This window comes from Agelaius tricolor, unplaced genomic scaffold (assembly GCF_023055355.1).
Source record: "Agelaius tricolor isolate 1412-34295 unplaced genomic scaffold, bAgeTri1.0.p SCAF_47, whole genome shotgun sequence".
NCBI lineage: Eukaryota > Metazoa > Chordata > Aves > Passeriformes > Icteridae > Agelaius > Agelaius tricolor.
Genome location: NW_027269307.1, coordinates 399,646 through 421,882, shown reverse-complemented (window position 1 = coordinate 421,882; position 22,237 = coordinate 399,646). Strand labels below are relative to the sequence as shown.

General features: G+C 36.5%; 1 long non-coding RNA gene across 1 annotated transcript in view; it reads right to left on the bottom strand.

Annotated features, from left to right (window-relative positions):
* Positions 1-8,925, bottom strand: part of LOC139604220 (uncharacterized) — a 93,808-nt gene extending 84,883 nt beyond the window's left edge. Inside the window, exons 1-2 of the long non-coding RNA XR_011683916.1 lie at positions 8,796-8,925; positions 639-800 (exon numbers count right to left, since the gene is read on the bottom strand). This is a non-coding gene — a long non-coding RNA (uncharacterized lncRNA). The remainder of the gene's footprint in view (positions 1-638; positions 801-8,795) is intronic.
* Positions 8,926-22,237: the final 13,312 nt, after the last annotated feature.

Genomic DNA, 22,237 nt, shown 5'->3' with positions numbered 1-22,237 from the left:
AAGATGAAAAAGATGCCTGCCATTTTCTTCTCAGGGAATTCAGAAGACCAGTAACTGTGTAACACAAAGTTTCAGATTAATCTACATGTTTAAGCCACAGAGACACTGCTTTATAGATTGCTTCTGCCAGAGGAAAACCATCAGCAGCTGTGGAACAAGTCCACGTTTCAGAACTGCAACATTTTCGACTAGGTGACAGTAAAAGAGATGAAATAAAACTGTTTTGGTAATAACTGATGTCCTCAACTTTCTCCACCATAGTGACAAGTTTCTTGTGTGCTATAAAAACTTTGCCAGACATTTGAAATATTTCTCTTTGTAAATAAACACATGCTCTTGTTCATCACAGGTTAATTTAAAATGAGGAAAACACCATGAATAACAAATACATGAAAGTCACTTGGGTATGGCTTAATCCTAGCAATCAATTATATCTCAATAACTCTTAAAATAATAGAATTAAGGAAAAAAAGGGAAAACATGTTTGGACAAGCTGGAAAAGAACTGAAGCCTTTACACACAAATAGGCAAAATTGTCCATTATTAACCAGTAATCTATGCATCCATGCACCTCAGCAAAATACATCCCATGTGAACTGAACAAGATCAAGCAAAATATTACTTAAAAGAACACAAACCTGGTAGTGATGGCGCTCTATACTTTTCCCTCTGAGAGCTACAAGAGAAACTTTCATTTATTGGGTTTCAGTCTTGTCACTCCAGTACTGACCCTCTTCCCATACACTGTGTCTTCCCTCTTAACTGAAGCCATTTCTGATATCCCAACCTCTCTGAGGTACCTGGAAGACATTGCCATACATTACAACAAAACACTCTTAAATGATTTTTAAGTCTTTCTTTTCCAAGTTAAAAAAGTTGCATTGTATGGATACACCCTTCACCAAGGGAGCATTTTCTGCACTTTATTTTGTTACCAGAGGGGCAGAAACTGAAGAATGTGAGCTGGGAGTGTTCACTAAATGTAACAGTTATCATCCTTTGAGTTTTTAAGTCTCCCAGTCATCTCTATTTTTAAAAAGCTTAATTTCTTTTTTTTCATCTGATCATGTTGTGCAGCATAAAGATACTATGAAGAGTTCTATGAAAACTCTGCTTGTGAGCAAACACTGGTCTCAACAACGTGGCCATAGATGCTCCTATGAAGTTTCCACACAAAAATCCAATTGCATGGCATTCTTCTGATTACAGACATTGCCATAGCCAGCACTATGGACAGAGCTCATGTGCTACAATACTGGATCTGCCCTTCTAAGCCCTTTCCAAACTAATAACTTCTTTTTTTGTTTTAGTACTAACAGCAGCATCTGATCAGAGAATACTCTGTCAGTTTACATGTAAATCCCAGGAAACTGAGGGGAATTTACCCCTATTACATTTCTCACAAACATTTTATCTGCCTTTCCAATTAGTGTGTTGTTTTCATCACACTGGCACTAGGGTTTCTTCTATCTAGTATAAATATCCCACAAGAGGGAGCAGATATTAATGGTATCAAAACCAATGAAAGTGACACAATTTGCCATGTTTTAGAGTAGCATTAGAATGTATAATAGACTTTTTAATAACACAAAGTGAGACTGATTTAGAAATCTCTAGAATGACATCTGAAAAGGACCTAGCGAAGCTGGTAAAAACAAATGACAACTAATGTATCTTTCACATTGGCTGTGGCAGTGATTTAGTACCTTGTCTGTGATGCTAAATATACATCATAAATCCCTCCAGCAGAAGCGTTATTATATTCATCCATCTCTACCCCATCAGCCAATAATTTCTCCTTTCATAAGGTTTATTGTATAAAAAGGAGCTCATTATATAAAATGTAGGCTACAGCCAGTGATCTTACATTAACCTAATGAGGATTTTTATCTCAAGAAAGCATCTTGGACAGACCCTGTGGTCATGTTTTATAGTTAAATCCTATTTATTGAGTGACAGTGGGACTTCTGTGGAAGACAAAATGATACAGTGGTCTTTATAAGCCTACATCAAGTGATCAGTTTTCTCCTTCAGTATAAGCTATTGCATACAGTTTATTAGCAATATGAATTGGAAAGAAAGCTCTTGACAGCTTGTAAAGGAACAGGACAAAAGGAGGCATCACTTTACTGACTGAGACTGTATGACATAATTGAAAGATAAAAGCAAATAGAAAAGGAAAATTAATATCATTGTGAAGAGGGTCTCCATTTTAGTCAACTGGCAATAAAAATTCAGACAACTCAAACAATTTGGTGGTTTTGAAGCACCTAGTCCACTGTTCAGCTCACTGGTAATGATAATAAAGCACTGTGATGGGGACATGCTCAGTGCCTGTATCTTCACATGACTTCAGGATTCAGCCTGAGAATAATTCAAATGGTGAAGCACTGCACTGAGGATTAGTATAAAGAGCACTACACATCTGAAAAATGCAACTGTCCACCACAAGAGTAAAAGTCAGTGGGCAAGATTCAAAGAGACCATGGGGCTACAGTTTCAGATGTGGTGGGTTTTTTTGTTGTTTTTTTTATAGCTATGGTATTTGAATTAAGTTATTCAATCATTAACAGTCACTGAAAGTTCCCACCATTTACAGAGATGTTTATGAAACTGTTATGATAAACAGTATGACTAAAAGAGGCAAAATTCCAGGTCTTGAGGGATTTGCAAGGCCAGTTTTAGCAAAAAACAGGGCCTTCCCTGTGAAAAGCTTCACAGTGGAGATAAACCAATATTTTCTAATGAGAAATTTGAAGGTTTGAAAAAAAAAATTAGTGGTAGAAAAAAAAATTAGAATAGTTTTTAAAATATCCTTGTTGCAAGTACAGGGGTTAGGAATGAAGAAATAAAAAAGGCTGTTCAACAATTGGAGGGAATGAAAGTTTGGCAATTCTGTGTTTCACTTATTCAACTAATAGTGTATTGTGATTTATCTTTTATAGCAGATATACAGCCACCCATTTAATCTAACACAGGCTTTGAATGCACTTTATAATTGTATAATTTATCAACACTTAGCAATTTGAATAATAAAGCCAGCTGATTGGTTTTAGCAGAACTTCGATTATGTGTCACTGCCAACATCTCAGTTTTGAGAAATGTTGTCTTCTGCTGCAAAGCAATAGCATGTCTTTGATTTTATGATCATTTCTTTGGCAAGATCAATGAACCTGGGAAAGCCTTCAAAATATCAGTACTTAAGGAAAGTCCACTTTGCATCATTTTGCAAGACTTGATCATCAGTGCAAAAGAAGCTGCTTTCTGTGCCAGAGCAACACATTTCCTATGTGGTTGTGCATGGGCAGCCATCTTCACAAGGGTTTTCAGAATGATTTACTATTTACCAACTAAATAGTACTATTACTACTATTACTTGAAGAGTAACTATTACTATTTACTATTTCAGCTGATGCTAAGTATCTCTGTTTACTGTTGTCACAAAATTCTGTGGAATATCATGCAACACACCTCAAAAATAAGGACAAGAAGTGCAGTTTATGTGATTCCCATTGAGAACTAGGGGTGGAGATGTCAGACTTTACATGATCCTTTACAGCACAGAGGTCAGCTAAAACCAGTGAGGTAATTCACATTTTGTGCATTATGTTTACTGAAGGACTTTTTTATTTTATCATTCAGTCCTATGACCTGAGTGTCAGGGACCCCCAAACCTGCATGATTTTAATTTTCAGAGTAGCAGCTTGCATTAGCAGGACTTAGGGGAAATTCTCTAGGATTTATACCAGAGTACCAGAGACTTCTCTTGCTGTTACCCACCACTGTTTTGGGACTGTAGCAGTGAAATTATGCAGTGAACAGGAAGGAATTTGCCAGCCAAACTGAATTCAAAACTAATTACAACCACCTGCTACATGGGAACTTTGCTCATGTTCTAAGAGAGGTGAAAAAATGTGCTGTCTTTTTGAATGCAATCAGCAATAATGGGATTGTACTTGCTGCTGGCTTAGACTAATAAATTGACAAAAACAAGTTTTTGGGGATTTTTTTTTAAGAGAGAAAAGGAAAACTAACGCTGCTCACATAAGAGAGAAAAATCCTTAAAAAATCAATGCAATAAATTAAATTAATGCCAATGAAGCAAAGATTTTTTGCACCAGAAAAGGTAAAAGAAATAAAAGGAAAAAAGGATAAAAGTGCAAACTAGCAGCACAAAAAATAAAAAAAAAAAAAAAAAATCACACAACAGGGCTCAAAAGATTCTTGAAATTATTTTGCAAGCCTTTCATTTATGTATTAAATTCTGAGGGCCAAGGTTTTTAACTCATGCACTGGATGTCCATTCCAGTCTTTAGCTGCTACATTACTTCAAAGCTGTTCAAAGCATGTAGATATCTGTGTTGTCCTGCAGACAGGGGAATTTTGGCAGATTCCCAGAATAATTAGCAACAAAAAGTTCGGAGTAAGAAAAGTGAGCATTGCAGCTATTCCTTTTTGGTCCTGCCTCTTTGCTGCACCTTGGGCTGCACAACAAACCAGGTAATTACTACCTGAAACCAGAAAGTGGAAGGATGTTAAACAAAGCATGCCTGATCTGGGTTCAGTGAGCAGGCTGCAGAGTTTGTCAGCTGCTGGTCAGGCAGCCAAGCTGCACCAAACAAATCCATCCTGGTTTGGATGCTTTTGTTAATGCTCCTGCCAGTGGGAGCCCTCTCTGCATCACTGAAGCTGTCTCCTGAGCCCACAGTGATAAGTGACCCTGAAAAAAGCCCTACGAAAAGATGATCCAAATATCAGCTGAAGCTAAGGCATTTCAAAAAACCCCCCGGGGCGCCAAATTAAGCAACATATTGGGAATTTCAAGTCTTGTTTTTGCTGTGATGCCCTGTAGAAGAGTAGAGATTTCACAACAAAACCAGGAAAGTGCTGATATATCTGAAAGGTGTGCATGCAGACATTTTGCCCTTGTGCATCTATTTTTTCCTCTCCTTTCCCACTGTGACGTGTGAACTCAAAACAAACCATCACACTAACCAAAGAACAGGTGCATAAAGCAAATACACATTAAAATCTTCACATTTTATAATATTTGTAGAGTAAAGAACATGAGAAATATCCCATTAAGAACGCTGGTTTATCAAGATCTTTCTTGATCTTTCTTTTTTAACAGAGAACACAAGAAAAATCCCATTATAACACTGGTTTACCAAGATCACAGTTCTGACATAAGCCATAGAAGATTCCATTTAGGAATAGCACACATTCTCAGCCACTTTCTGTGGTACATTTCCCTTTGGATTTTCCCATTTGTTGGATTCACAGCTGTTGGATTTGGGATATTATGGGGTTTGTATACACATACTGACCTTAGTATCTGCTGTCCATGCATTTGCAAAATCCCCTTTTGAACATCCTCATTCATCTGCTTTAAAGCTTACTGACTATAAATTTGTGTATCTCAGAATAATCTGATACATAGTGCTTTGAAAATAGCATTTCATTCTGTAATTGAAGATCAGGGTGTGTTTTAATGAACTCCTTTATGGCTAGTGAGAAATTAAGTATTGCTCCACCCATGTATTAAGAAATTCAAACTTAAAAATGAAGGTTGAGATCTTTCATAAGCATTCATCATCTTTGGGATAAAAATATTAAAATGTAAATGGCCATTCCATTCTAGGTTTTTCTGGTTTTTAATTTAGGATTTTTTCTGGGGTTTAATTTAGGAATTTTTCTGGGTTTTAATTTAGGGATTTTTTTTTCAGACTAGTTTTAATACACTCATTCAAACAAATCTTATTCCAGTCACTTTGTACCAAAAATGGGTAAGTCTGTGTTTGATTTTTTTATGAGAAGAAAGTTGTTAGCTATTTTTCATAGAGGGCTGTGACTAATTTTATATTATAACCTTGGCTAATAGATAATTAAGTGTTTCACTCAAATTAGCTATCACACAGCTAGAGGCAAAGTGGGAGGAAGCAAAAAAACTTGGATTTTGCTATAAATTTTGTACTACCAGCTTCTGAACACCTCTGTGAAGCAGTTGATAGGAAATGCTTTACTGGATAAGCATAACTTATGTTTGCATTTTGTTAATGGCAGTCTCAGAAGCTTAATTAAAAAAAATAAGAGAAGCTTAGTAAAAAAATGACAGGCAGAGGGGGAGGATCTTCCACAGACATAATTGAAGCTGTACAGATTTCAAAACAAATTTCCTGGGTTTTTCTTTTCACTCTCATCCATTATTCTTATAACTTCAATGTAATCCCTGTGTTTTTGCTTTGCTCCATCTTCCTCCAGAGCAGCAGGATTATTGACACCTGCCTGCTCACATTCTGCTGCAGGAACTCTTCCCTTTGGCCAAGCACCCACCTTTGCAAGATTTTGTTGGGTGCCCCCGGGTGAACTAACACCACAAGAGGTTAGCAATCTGTTAGAGCAATTCTGAAGCCACATAAACCAAGAGATGGGCTCCAGTGTAATGTGCTTAACACCGTGCCCTGGGTAAAAAGAAGAATGGGAAGACAACACAGCAGCAAAATCCCTTTTGCAACACAGCACTCAATGGAATCAACTCTTGTAATACACCATTTGCATAACGTTATTATTATTTGAAATATTTTTCTTCAGCCAGCACTTTAAAAAGAGAATTCTTATATCATCACAATTGCTTTACAGTAGCACTCTCAAAACTTGACAATGATACATTAGAGCAGACAGCCAAGAAAGAACCATCTACCTTTTCCTTCTGTTTATCTGATAAATAGATGCTTCTTATCAGAGCTGAAGGACATACTGTCTTTTTTGTCTCACATCTACTATTTGGATCAAGGATACTGCGAGTTTGTTTTTATATAATATTGACATAAGCATGAGGAGTTCAGCTGAATTTAGAAAGTTACTCTGATGGCAATATACAACTTCCTATTTATTCAGCAGATTACATATTGTGCTTATTTATCATGTATTTTCTGTCACAGCCTGGTAGCTTCTTCACTAATTCTTTACTGGTCTTCTGCAATTCATACTTCTTTTCTTATAATGTCTAAAGACAAAATTTGATTAGTTTCCTAGCAGATACTATAGATATTTAAAAATTAAATGGGGAAACAATACATCAAAAAAAGACACTGAAGCAACACAAAGAAAAATGGAGGCCAATCATCATCAAGTGTACACTTCTATCAAATTGGGCGAGATACACATAAAGAATATGGTAATTTCTGCCTGCTCAAGAAGGCAGCAATAATGCAGATAGGTGAAGTCCTCTCTTCCAGAATAAGTGTTGCTCCAGGTACAGAATTTGCAAAACCTCAGGGTTTTAAGGTCAGTATATTATGGAAAGTGTAAAGTTTTTCTGTGGTCAAGGTCAGAGTCATGTCTATATTTAACCAGAAAAATATTCTCTGAATCCCCATTTGCTTTCTGTACCTTCATTTGCAGTCAACAGCCCAGTAAAGAGGAATCCAATGTGCAAATGCCTCTCTGTCAACTCTGCTCTTATGTATCTCTGTTCTACCTTTATCCTACTCTGGATATTTACAGAGCCAGAAATTTTCTATCAGAATTATCTCAAAACTTACAGCAATGCAATTATTCACTGGATGCAACATTAATGCTACAGGGAATCAAGTGTTTATCTTTGGACTGCACAGTATAAAAGAGAGAATGAGAAATCTCAGCCATCTGTGTGTCCAGCTTTGGTATTGTGACCACTTATTCCCATTGATCCCAGCGGGTGTAGCCTGAAGGGTCTTTAACCAGGAAACACAGTTTGCTGTCAGGCCCACTGAAGTCACCAGAGGGTGAGCTCTGACCATGGTCATACTTTCCACATGGATCTCATTATAACACAAAATGAAGCTTACAAGATTCTGTTAATGAGTCTATAGTTCTGTAATGTGGGAGCAACACCAAAGAATGAATTTCCATTGTTCATGTAGTGATAAGCCAACAAAAGATCTGGTTGTTCCTGATGGACAAAATAAGATAATATTCCCATCAGTATTTATTTAAAAGTTTATCCAACTTATTGCTGAGATTTGATGAGCTTAATATAACAACATTTCATGTTTTAAGTTTTTCAAGTTAAAACAATCTTAAGTGTATTTCTAAAAATTTCAGTAGCTGTTGTCAAGTCACTACAGGGTTTTGGAGATAACATAGACACACAAATATTCCTGTTTGAATTTAACTCACTTTGTGCTACTCACAAAAAGGAACTGAGCTGCTAAAACACCCCTTGTAATAAAAAATCCTTGCAGGGAGAAGAGGTGAGCACCTCTCCACATCCCCTCTCCAGGAAGCTGCAAAGAGCAATGAGGCTGTTTTCAATGAGGACAAACACAGTATCCTAAATCACTCCTCAGAGGACATTCTTTCCTGCCCTTTCACCAGCTTTGTTGCACCCTTCAAGGTACATTCAAGCACCTCAATACACTCATATGTTACTTTAAAGTATATTTTCTTCATAATACTCTTCATTCTCCCCATTTTGCTTGATTGTACTCCAAAACCCACAGATTTAGTGAGAAGAGGAAAAAGAAAATCAACTGCTCAAGTATAAAATAGAAAAAATATCAGATTACTCTTCCCTTTGAAGTTGGAAAATAAGTGGATTATGAGTGAACAATAAACTGCTCCTGCAGGAAATTAGGAGTCAGTAGGAATACAACAGGGAATATATTTCTGCAACTCAGGACTTTTAATCCTATTTAGATGACCATGCTTCAGCTGGGTAGGACATTTCAGGAAAAAAAAATAAGGAACAAACCACAAACAAGCATCTTCAGAAATACAATAAAACATATAAAAGCTGTTTGGCTTTTACTCACATATGAATAAACACGGAAGGATTTGGTCTAGAGAAACACACCTACAAAGGAACATCCTCAATAATTTTCCTCCATTGACAGCCTATTATAAAATCTGCAATTTAAGTCCTCTCCATGGCCCCTGGAGAAAAAGAAAAAAGCATTAGATGTACAATTAAAAGAACTCATTGTGGAATACACTCAGACTGTTACAGAGTTAGGCAGTACAGCAAGCCATCCTTAACTGAAAGTGCGCAGGACAGAGTGGACACATAAGTGGTAGGGACAGGGTTACATGTAAAAAACAGATTGTGTTTAATACTTTTGCAGAGTGAGATGCAAAGCCCTTACTGCTGTAATTCAGTGATTTGCTGCAACAGAAGTAAAAAAATATTGTGCAGAAAATGACCACAATTCTGGCTTTGTTTTCAATTTTTGAAGTAGTACGCTGCACTTAAAGTGTGTACTTCATTTTCCAGCTGTCAGAGAAGGAAAGATGATAATATTTAATTTCTCTGAAGTCTGCACAAATTGACTAAATTCTTTTGAAATAATCCTCTGTTTTTCCATGTCATCAAATCACATGTTGTTATAGCATAGAGAGACTGCCCCTTTATAGCACAGAGTGTCTTGGGGACAGAGTACAATTTGCTATAGTAACCATTATTCACACTGTTTAAAAATTTACTTTTTAAAAAATGTCTCTGAAATGTGACCAGTGTATTATCTAAATTTATTTTAATATCCCTCTTAATAATTCCAGTAATAAGTACTTTTGTAACAAATCTGCACACATTGACAAAAGAGCTTTCTTTTCCTTGATCAAAGTATTAAGCTCCCATTAATACTAACAACAACTTTTTAAAACCTTTTTGTTATGTTTTACAAGAACTCTGGGTGCTATACTAAAAATGTTCAGTTCAAGATTAATTCAGATTCTGAACATTCAGATACAATAAACAGAGAAAGGATCACAAGTATTTTAAGGGGAATCATCTGAAATCAGATGTTGGCTTTATTAAAAATTACTGGCACAACAATCTAAATACACAATGCCATTGACTTACATACTCAGCTGGGCATGAAGAAACACACCTCATTGAAAAAAAAAAAACCAGAAAACAAAACCTGCTTTCTCTATTGTTTTAATTGCAGCTGGTTCATTGAAACCAGCTGCAATTAAAGGCAACAGTTCCAAGGAAGGATTTCACAGAACCTCAGAGGGGCTTAGGCTGGTAAGGACATTGTCCACTCCCCACTGCTCAAATCAGGGCCAACTCAAGCAGGCCTGCTCAGGATCATGTCCAGGGAAGTTCTGAATCTTCAGGGAAGGAAACTCCACAACCAGCCTGGGAATGTTACTTCAGTGTTTGACTGTGCTCAATTGGGAAATTTGGGAAATTTATTTTTCTTATATTTCATTTTATGGACTTTACCCCCTTTTGTCCCTTCACTGGATACCACTCCTCTAACTCCATCCTTTCGGCACTTGTTAGGAGAATTAAGGAGATTTGATATCACATGCACAATCATTTATTTTCAGCATGAGAAAGAGTTGAGGATATTAACCTAGGAAATTATCATATTTATATGTCTGAGTTTAAAATCTCCCATGATATACATAGAGAGCACTACAGAAGCAAACAGAACCATTGTTCCCATTAACAATGAATACATAATTGAAAAATTAATGGTATGAGTTTCAACCATAAGCAAACAGAGATTTTGATTTGACTCCTCATATGTATTGCTTCCTAGTTAATGTTACCATGATTAAGCTTAAAGAAGTTGCCTCTACTGGGCTTTAATATTTTTATGAGATATATAAACATGGGCAAAATACACCACAGTTAGAATTTTTAATTCCATACACAGCTGAAGCAAATTCATATCATAATGCCAGCATTTATATTATTTCACAGACATCTCGGAACTATCCATTTGCCTTGATGAAAGAACTTGAAGACCTGTATTTGGCTAATGCATGAAAATCCCATTTGTATTCTAAACATGGACTTTGACCAGAAACACAAAAAGAGCTGTCTCCAGATGCCAGCTGGGACAATCAAGAACCACTTAGCAACCTGTGGAGGTTTCAATCACTGAAGCAATTGACAGGTTAGTTGGATCCTAATTATTCCTGAAATGAGAATAAATTTCTGCAGCTTGAAATGAAAGAGCTAGTATTTTAAAAAAGAAAAAATAATCTAGACAGAATTAGGAAATTGTGCACTTTTATCCAGAAATCATTCATAATGAATAGGATAACATCAGACCGGTGACCTGTGATTATATGGGTTCCACAGAACTTCATTTTAAGTCCCTTTGCTCTTCAACATCTGCATAAATGACTTGGACTGAGAGGTACTGAGCAAGGTCAGAGATGACACAAAATTGGGAGGAGCAGAATCCCTCAAAGGCAGAGAGACCTCAACAAATCAGACAACTGGACAATCACCAACCAAAGTTGAACAAGGAAAAGTGCCAGATCCTACAGATAGATTGGGCAACCCTGGGTATGTGTAGACTGGAGAATGAGATACTGGAAAGCAGGGCCACAGAAAAAGGGATCCTGGTCAAGGAAAGTGCAATGTGAGTCAGTGCCCTGGAGCCAGCAGGGCCAACCCTGTCCTGGGGGGCATGAGGCACAGCATTGCCAGCTGGGCAAGGGAGGGGATTGTCCTGCTCTGCTCTGCACTGGGGCAGCCTCACCTCCAGTGCTGGGGGCAGTTCTGGCTGCCACAATTTAAAAAAGGCATTAAGTGTCCAAAGGAGGACAAGAAAGATTGTGAAGGGCCTAGAAGGAAAGCAGTCTGAGAAGTAACTGATGTCATTTTGTTTGTTCAGAAGAGGAGACTGAAGGCAGAACCTCATCACAGTCACCAATTTCCTTGTGATGGGCAAACAGTGATCTCTCCCATGGCAACCAGTTACAGGACCCCAGGGCATGGCCTGAAATTATGTCAGGGGAGGTTTTATTTAGATATTAAAATAATCTTCTTCACCCAGAGTGTGGTTGGGTACTGGAACAGGCTCCCCAGGTTCATGGCACCAAGCCTGACAGAGCTCAAGAAGCTTTTGGACGATGCTCCTGTGCACATGATGTGTGCCATTCTTGAGGATGCTCCTGTGCTCTGGCTGCTTCCCTAGGGAGCCTATTCCTGAGCGCATCCACCCTCTGGATGGAAAACCTTTTCCTGACATCCAACCTAAACATCCCCTGACTCAGTTTCATGCCATTCCTTCAAATCCTGTCCCTGGTCATGAGAGTGAAGAGATCAGTGCCTGCCTCTCCTCTTCTCCTTGTGAGGATGCTGAAGTACACAATGAGGTCTCCCTCAGTCTCCTCCAGGATGAACACAAATCTCAGCCACTCCTCATATGGCTTTCCCTCCAGACTCTTCACCACCCTCCTGTTCCTCCTTTGGATGCTCCTTAACACCTTATTATCTTTGTAATATTGTGTTGCCCAAAACTGGATGTACTCAACGTGAGGTTGCACCAGAGCAGAACAGAGTGGGGCAATCAGAGGTGAATAAAACATGTTTGAGCCATATATGCAAAGGAATATATGAAATGTGAGACCTTGGAAAGAAAAACTAGAAGTCTGACCATGAGAAAAGGCACAGAACTTTTTCTTATTTCTTAAGAATAATACACTTGTGTAGCTATCACAAACAGCATAATTGAGGTACTAATTTCTCCAACCAATGCTTTTGGTCCTCCCTGAGCTTTGTGTTTTTTCAGATTCAGGCTCAAAGTTTTCTGCTCTCATCAAGCTAAAATAAAGAGAATTGAGCTCAAACAAATCCAAGAATTGCTCCCAGACAAAAGCTACTAGGAAAAGAAATCTGCCTGGCCTTTACTTCCCTAGACAGGAAAATAAATGGCACAAGGAGTCTTTTCCACACCTAACAGCAGTTGCTCTGATGAAAGAAAAACAGTAGTGTGAAGTAGACTAAAGTAAATGACTTTTCCTTCTCTTTTGGATAAACCCAGTCAATAAAAGAAGAGATAAGTTCTTAAGGTACTTCAGGTTCTAGTTTATACAGCTGGGTTTTGAGTTTGTGAGTGATGCAGGTCAATGGCTTGATGCTGTACTTGACAAATAGAAGTTCAATCTCAGCGAATCCACAAGAACATAATTATAGATGTGCCATGAGGAGAAATAGCAAAAATATGAATCAAATTTAAACCAAGCATTCATCTTGTTTGCAATTCTCTTTTCAATTTTACAAATCACCAGATTAAAGTACCAAAAAGAGAAATTTGTGATGAGAAAAAGCTTATTAGATCATATTGTATTTGTCCTTGGCAATATAAAATTGCTCTTTACAGCAGGTATCTCAGTGCTCAGTTCTGAATGAGCAAAGACACAGATGTTGCTGATATACTGTGAAAGAAAAACACTTTTATTGAAATTAAAGAAAGAGTTCTGACTTTATATTTCATCTAAAGTTTCCTTTCCTCAGCTTAATCTTATCTTTCACATCTCCTCTAACCTTCCAAAATATTTGTCTTACTTTTTACTGGCATTTATCTGAAGTAAATAGTTTTCATCTTACCTTCTTACCAGATGAAAGAATTCAAAAATTAAGCAGGAAAATTTTTTTGGGGTGCCTTTTATTTTTTAGGGACAGATGGATCTGTAATAAGTATAATGGCAAATGCATCTTTTTCTATTACCTTGACATTTTAACAGGGGACAAATTATTAATTTGGAATTAATACCCACCAATACCTGTGCAAATTAAATTTTCCCAAATATACACTTGAATTTTTTGTGATCGCATCACAGTGGCAATTCACAGTCATCTTCACCCAACCATTTATTTCTCTAAGGTACTGATTGCATTCAGTCAAGCCCACAGAATGTTATCTGATCATCCTTCAAGTTATTATTTTTTCCATTAAAATTCACTTCTTAGGCTTGCACAATACTAAGATCAGACCACCAAGCGTGCAGTTACTGAAACCTCATTGACTCTTTCATAGAGTTAAAAAGGTTAGTAATGTGAGCTGCATTTTTGCAGCTTGAAGTTGTTAGATTTTTTAAAGGAGCTTTTAATTCTACAATTAAAATATAGAACATGTTACAAACACACAAAGTAAGGCTGGCAAATTTTTATAATGACCACATAAATCATATGGATAATCACATTATATCTTTATAACTAGCATATATTACTTTTCAACATAAATTTCCCCTGCTTGCAAACCATTTACTGAAGTAGTACTTGAATTTTAACAATCCAATAAAACACACAGATTTTATTGCTCATCCCACTTTTACCCTATGGAAGCTTGGCTCAAGGAAAAGGTGTTGTTTCCTCAAAGCAAAAGCATTTTCCTCACGAGCACTTTTTAAGATGGGGAGACTGAGAGGAGCTTTTGGCAATGCTCACATTACTGAGTCTCCCTCAGATGCTGGAAACTTATTTTTTTTCAGGTTTTTTGTTTGTTTGGTTTTTTTTTTCATTTTAACCCCAGTCCTCCAGAAGGGTATGTCTAAATCCCTTGCAAAGATTTTTTCTCCCAACTGCATGTCCAAATCACAGAGAGTAACAGAATTTTATACTGTGTCTTTCATCTGCCCTTCTTTACAGAGCTTTGTCTTGCTCTTAGATTTAACCACCAATTAAGAGGGTTTTTTTCCCGTAATATTTTTGAGCATAAGTGGAATGAGAGATTTGTAATGGCATGCTGTTAAAACTAAGAAAACACAGTACTTTGAACACGATATTTAAAAAAACCATTCCAACTACAGAAATATCAGTAATACTGATGAATGGCTCAAAATTTATGGCCAAATAAACAAACCATAGAAGTTGAATAGTAGTTAAGCATCAGTGCAATCAACAATACCTGTAGTTATTTTTCTCACTGAGATTGCTTCTGTATCCCACTTTCACATGCAGTTAGGCTGAGAGGAACATTTGGGAATTGAGAGAGTTCCAAGAGCTCAGGAGAATGAAGGTTGTACCTTATGGGCTCAGATTCTTTGAACAGCTGAATTCTGCTGGAAATAATTGTGCCAGCACATACACAGGTGTATCCTCAGTCTGGCCCACTTCTCCCATGTCCATGCAATATAAAGTACTTTCTGTTGTACCCCACAACATGTTCTGTCATTGTATCTCTATATAACTTGGCATACACATCCTGAGCCCTGCTTCGTGTCTCCTGCCTATAAACAAGCTTCTTGTGACAAATCTGACCCCTGGGCAGTTTTAAGCATCGTCCAAATAATAGAGAAAGATAAGGAAAAGAGTCTATTAGAAAAACAAGGAATGGTTTTTATACCCTCTTCAAATATGGAAGCACCATTCTATACAACCATGATGAGAATAAACATCCCTTTGCCAGCACTCTCCCATTACCTGGGAAAAGACAAAAAAAAAAAAAAAATCACATCATGGAATAAGGGAGGCCTTTTATCCTGAGGAAGAGTAGTGCAATTCCACTGGGACTAGCTGCACAGCTCCTCTCTTAGTGAAAATCTCACATCGGAGCACCCAGCTGGAGAACCCTTGAAAACAGACACAACTCTCATCAGCAATCTGCCAATAATATGATCACTCTGACAATTTTTACAACAGTGCTCTTATATCTGGAGGTTTTACTAAAGCATCAGCTCTAGGAGTTAGATGTTTTGTGAGGCTCTCAGCTTTTATTTTTAGGCTAAGTTTTCAGGTCTCACAACTCATGCACCAAAAACCAGAAGGGACTGATGTGATCATTTGTACCCCTTGAACATCATTGTAGGATTTCCCTAACTTCTCTTGAATCAGAGAATTAGTTTTGAATTGAAAGTTTCTGTGCTAGAAATTCCAACACTGCATAATTTCAGACATAGACTTGAGAAGATTGAATTCTTCTGCCCAATTAAGAAATAAGAAAAATAAATATGAACATGTAATTTTGAAAAACTGAATGCTTTTTAATCTTACATATATAGTTTTATTTTTGGAGGTGGATAAAGTTAAGGAGATTTTATTCATAATTTGTTAGTGTAGCTAATATTTTGGGTAAGAACAATATGCTTGATGCTTTTAAGAAACATATTCAAAACTTGGCTTTGTGCATTAGTTCCTCTCACTAAAATATAGGTAAGAGGCATAGAAAAGGCAGAGACTTTTTTGAAGCCACAAGCTTTTGTCACCTTTCTGCCTTTATAGATTATCATATTGGCTGCTCTGGTGTTAACAAAATAGTATTTTATTACTAGTGAAATCATTTTTAGACAATTGACAGAAAGTGGAAGAAATTTCAGACTGACTAGTTATATTTTCCTCATTCAAATCTAACAGGTTATGATAATGAAGAAATACTTTCTATACAGATATATGGTGAAAGATTAAAAGTATTTGGCACATAGTCACTGAGTGAAAATTTTGCAAATAATTTCTGCAGCTTACATTGCAGGTTAAAGGAACAGATGTTAAAAGATTTCAAAACTTGCAAGTAATTAAATTCCTGATTTGAGCTTATGTAAAGTCAGGAAAACATGATTAAAGCATTTGTTTTTTTCTCTATATTTGGTCAATATCAGAACTCTGCCAGAGCCCTACTTAACAATTCACAAACTGATCCAAGGATTGGAATACTGAACACTTCCTTGATAATTTTTGATATTTTCCTATATATGTTTCAATCTCTTTGGTCTGGACTACTTTATATCAGTCTAGAAGAGTTCTTAGTCTTGCAACTCATGGAGCTCCCTGCACAGTTGCCTGTGATGGCAGCAGATTAGAGTCTATAATGGTTTTTTATTCTCCACCAGTCCAATCTTATTAATGCAGACAGGAGCATTGGGATAATGAAGGTCCTATTATTTTTAATGGTTAGTAAAGAAGAAGCTTTTTCTCCACTTTCAATTAACTGTGAACATATTTTGGTGTGAATATGGTTTTTTTTCCTCCATAATCTGTCACACAATTGTAGCAGGTTTTCCTTACACAGCAATTTTCATCACAGACTCTGAGAATCCTTTAAAGTACAAATAAAATCTTAGCACACTGAAGATCCTTCTGATATTTTACCCAACACAAAGTTCAGTCTGTGTTCCGAGTGTCCTTCTCAATAGACTATCTCGTAATCCAAATTAATGCTATATGGGCACACGAAACTGCTGCTCAAACAGAAGGCAACACTTGTTTTGCTAGATTACATCAAAGGTAAGATTTCAGCTTTTATTTTCAGCATGGCAAAAAAGTAACTCACTGATTTCTGATACAGTTAACCTCTCACATTTAGAGCTAAATTAAGAAGAAACCATGAGAGGAATGCATAGAGTATCTCTGTTGATTTTCTAACTACTCAAACATGAAAAATTGCTTTTCATAATGCTAGACTATACTATATCAGCTCCTTCAACTTTATGCTCATTAAAAATATATAATTCAATATTTCACAGCATGCTACTCTCCTTTCTTAGACATATAACCTTTTGTAAAAACAGGAGGACAAAAATTTGAAGTGATGAATCAGGTGTTTCTCTTTTGGAGAGAACAGGATGCAATTCTTCTCATCTATTGGACACTTCTAATACCTAAAAGCTTCAGAAATGGGTGTTACAGATTAGAAAACATGACTAATTTAAGCAAGTAATAATGCATTTCAATTAAAGAGGATTTTAAGTAATATTTAATAAAGTCCACACACTTGATGGCTTAACTAGATCTTATGCATCTTTTTTGTAACAATTAGTTTGCCATGGCAGTGATTAGAGTACCAGCAGCTCGGGCATTCTAGTTATGTTATTGTAAGGCACTTGTGAAAGTCATGCTCTTCAAATGTACAATATAAGGGCACATAATTAAATTAAAAGTCAAATTTAGGATGAGGGAACAACTTAACACGCTAGCCAAGCAAACTGTGCAATAACTGCAAATGTCATGTAAATATTAAGAATTATTGATCTTGGCTTTCCTTGCTAACTATTTTTTTATGTATAATGTTTCATTAAAAGGTATTAAAAGAATTACACTTTCCTAAAAGCACTTATAACTGCTGACTTTGTTTTCATGTTGTCACTCCACTTTTCCTATAGTGAAAAATAGTAGTCTTCAGATCAAGATGAGTACTGACTGGAAAAGGCTTTATGCTACATGGATCACTGGAACTATGTCTAGTTTGTTAAAAAGCAGTTTCTGTAACTTGCTCTGTAGAATTCTGTTATAAACACACACATAATATACTGTCCCAAGTTTCTTGCTTTTTTCTTTTCCTCCACTCCTGGCATTTGATCAAAATTTATATAAAACAAGTCCTCTTTATCCATATGAGTGTGGGGTACACGCAGGAATACCTGAAGTATTTAATGTGATACTGCTGCTAACTTTGTTTTCATGTTGTCACTCCACTTTTCCTACGATGAAAAATAGTAGTCTTCAGATCAAGATGAGTACTGACTAGAAAGAACTTTCTGCTAGTTCATATAGTTTTGGGTCACTGGAAATATGTCTAGCTTGTTAAAAAGTGCAATTTGGTCAGTAGAATTCTGTTATATATACACACATAATATACTGTCCCAAGTTTCTTGCTTTTTTCTTTTCCTCCACTCCTGGCATTTGATCAAAATCTATATAAAACAAGCTCTCTGTATCCATATGAGTGTGAGGTACATGCAGGATACCTGAAGTTTTTCATATGATATTGCTTTCTTTGTTCCATAAAACCACAGAGCTCCATCATTGGTCAACAGTCTCCAATAAAACAGCTACTTCCTTTTACTTGGAAAAGAATGCTTGAAGTAAAAAAAAAAAAGGGTCTGAAGCAAACACCTTTCATCTTGAACCATGGGCTGCCAGGAAAAAGAAACCTGCAACAGTTTCCTTGAGTCCCTCAGCGCTGATTCACTTAAGGAAAAGTGAATCCTCCTGAAATGCCTTTCAGCATTATGAGCTTTAATGATGCCTAGCACAGCAGTGTAATTAACAGTATCATTGATATATCTCAATTCTCTGCTTTCCAGTGGCACAAACAGGCTAATGCCAGATTGCTTATTAAAGGTACACCCGGGCTGCAAAAGTGTACCAGATGAAACAATCCCCCAGTAGCCATGTAATGAGGTGCAGACATCTGTAAGATGATTTCAGAACTCTGAATGGGAAGATTAAAATCTGGTGGTGCTGCAGATGTTTTTATCATCTTCCCCTCAGCTGTTGTCACTGAAAATAGATCAGCCCTCCAATGAAGCTGGAATGCCAATGGCTCAAACCTTGTTTTTCCTTAAATGCTTTAGTGCATTGCTATCCCTAAAGTACTCAGAGATGTTCAGACTAAAATAGCAGAAAAAAAAAATGGTGAAACCTTTCAGAAATATTTTTAGACGTAAATATTTCTAAATACTTTTAGAAAAATCTCCTACAAGTGAGCATTTTTTGGCTGCTCTTCTTTCTGGCAGTACCAAACCTTAATGCATTGGCAAAGGAAGAGAAGGATCTATTCCTCACCTGAAAAATAATCACACATTGCATCAGATGTGGTAGGGTAACTTCTGCCCTCTTTCAGATCACCTCATATTGGCACTATGATAGTCTCAAAGCAAGCATAGGGCAGGGAGGTAAAAGTGCTGCCCAAGCAGGTAGGAAACTTTTACAGGACTAGAGAAAACCAAATATTATGTGACAACAAACAAAATGCCAGAATTCCCAAAGTTCTTGATTCCGCCCTCTCTCTCTCTTCTCACACAGGTGAGGCAATTTCCAACTAAATGAACTGTTGACACTTTTTAATACTGTAATGAAACATAAGCAACAAGAGCTTTCTAAAAGAAACCACTAGACTCTTTCCTGCTTTTTCTCCTGTAAAAAGACAAAAATTGTACCTTTTTTTTTCAGCCCAGCCCCTTCACATTATTTTCTCCTGATTGCACCGGCCCACACGCATCAGCTGAAAGTAATGAAACAGCTTCATTTAGCTAAAAGCAAGAAAATGCTCATGATTGCCTTAAGCTACTCTTTTGTTGAGGCGTGGGCAAAGAGACCCCTTCAATTGCCAGTGCCAGGAGCAATCTGGACAATCACATCATAAATTGATGGACTTTCACTTTGTAACCCATTGTGCGGCCCAGCCCAAGCACTACTTGGACTGATTCAGGATGTTATTCCTGAGACAGTTAAAATGCAGAAGTCCATTTTACGTTAACAAAAATATTTGGCAATTATTTATAAAAGACAATCTTTTCATGACAGTATCTACAAAAAGACTCAGAAATATTGCAAGATTTATCCTCTCAAACATCTAAATTTAGAAGGACCAACTCTAACAAAGCCCCAGCCTAGTTTAAATAATTAAGAAAGGAAAATAAAAGTATCTGGTTTTCTTTTGTTTTTTTTTAAGGGGAAAGGGAAGAGAACAGCAATTTGTTGCCTTCTATAAAATACTAAAATTGTTACCTCTGATATCCCTTCAAATTTTTTTACATTACACCCACCGCCCATAATATCCACTCATCTGTATTCATAATTTTTGATTCTTTTGAGAGAATTTTCTCCTGCAATGCAAATTTCAGCTTGCAGAAGAAAAATATAAAAAATCTTCAAAGCTGCATTGTATCAATGCTTCTATATTTTCAAAGGAGTTTTTCTTCATTAAAAGAAAATTAAATGTCCATATATTTCAAGTTTTGCACGGAACATTATAGAGTAAAATAAAAGCCACAAAAACATAAAATCAAGAAAAGCTTGCTGTTGTTCACCTCCACCCTGGATGTTACTTTCAATTTTTTAATGTTCTGAGACATGAACAAATCTCAGCAATTTTTATAGCTGGGTAATTCATATGGCTTGGAAATTTCCTTATTTCTCAACAGAAGAGCAATAATGCAAATAAAGCTCAAAATAAAATCCTCTGACTTTATCTAAGAAAATTAACTTTCTTTAAATAAAACATTCTAAAAGTTCAATATTGATTTTCTGAGACAGACATTTTCTCATAGTAAACATGCTTAATTATTTTTTTTGTCTAAATCTACAGTTTATTTTATCTTTCGCAGAAGTTTCCATCTCAAGAGTTAAAAATAGGCAGTAAAACCCAAAAACAAGTTGGCAAAGGAGTAGAATCATACATGGCTCCAGGCTGCAGCATTCATCAGGGAGTTGGAGTTATATTTTGGTGTCAGAGGAACAGAAAATGATCAGGTAATTTACCCCAAATTTCAGTGCTGCGATATTCTCGCTTCTGTAACAACCACAATGGAATTCATTTCTTATATCTGGGACTAGATCAGGTCTACCTACACCACTATGACACATTTACTTACACCTCACAGCCTGCACATCATTCTTGGTTTATTCAGATCTATTTTCCATAGCAAATCAAGCCAACAAAAAACCCCAAAAATACCAAACAAAAAAAACCCACAAAAACCAAAAAACAAAGCAAAATGCAAAACAAAACAACAGCAAAAAAAAAAACCTAACAAAACCTCCAGAGAAAGGAAGTTACTTAAGATTTATAAACCTGGTCCTTCCACTGTGTTCAAACTCAGCTGCACTGAGAGCAAACTTTGGTTTCAGGTATTTTTATTCAAAGCAATTAAAGCTCTACTGCACTTCTGAGAACAAACACATACATATCAAAATACTTAAAACTGAAATGAAAACTTTCCTCTTCACAGTAGCAAGCACTTTCAAATTGCTTTGCAATTTAATGCTGCCTCAGTTGCACACCAAAATTAAGAAACTTACTTTGAGACATCCTTGTTATTCTTCATAACAATCCCAAAGATGTCTCAGTGAAAGCAGACTTAAAGCATGCTTAGTGCCTTACAGGAAATCTGTTCCCAAACACACAGTCCAATTAAGTGCCAAATGATGCCTTCAGTTCTTACCCATGTAATCCATACAAGGCCATGGAGATTCTAGCAGCTGAAATTTAATGCCAAAAAAGAACATTCATTATTTGGCAAATCACAAATATACTTTTTTCCCCCGGCCTAATTGAGTTCTTCTCATTTTGAAATTTATCCCTATGCAACTAGTTGAATTACCAATGGAAAAATAAATTAAAAATCTCTGTAAGCCAGGAACTGGTGAGGGGCATGAAGGATGAACATATTTTTTTTGTTATGGGACTAAACAGACAGAAAAATTTAAAGTCATTCCAAAACAAGCTGTGGTCTAGATTCAGAATGCCTTTCCTGAGACTTCAGTTTGTGTCTCCACCAGCCACTGTTTTGATAAATTTCCTCAACAGAGATAGATTTACATACAAACACAGTAAGAGTACTATTTTGCCTCCAGTTTTTAACTCACCAGGGAGTCTTAAATATTTGCTGCCCACAGAACCAGAATTGAATTAGAGAACGCAAAAGAATTTCTGCTTAACTGTTGACTGATCATCAAACAAATATTATGCACAATAAAAGTCAATTTCTAAAATGCTAAAACCCCACAAGCTATAAATTCCTAGTCATCCCCTCTGTGGCATTTGTAGTCTAGACACCTTTTCAAATT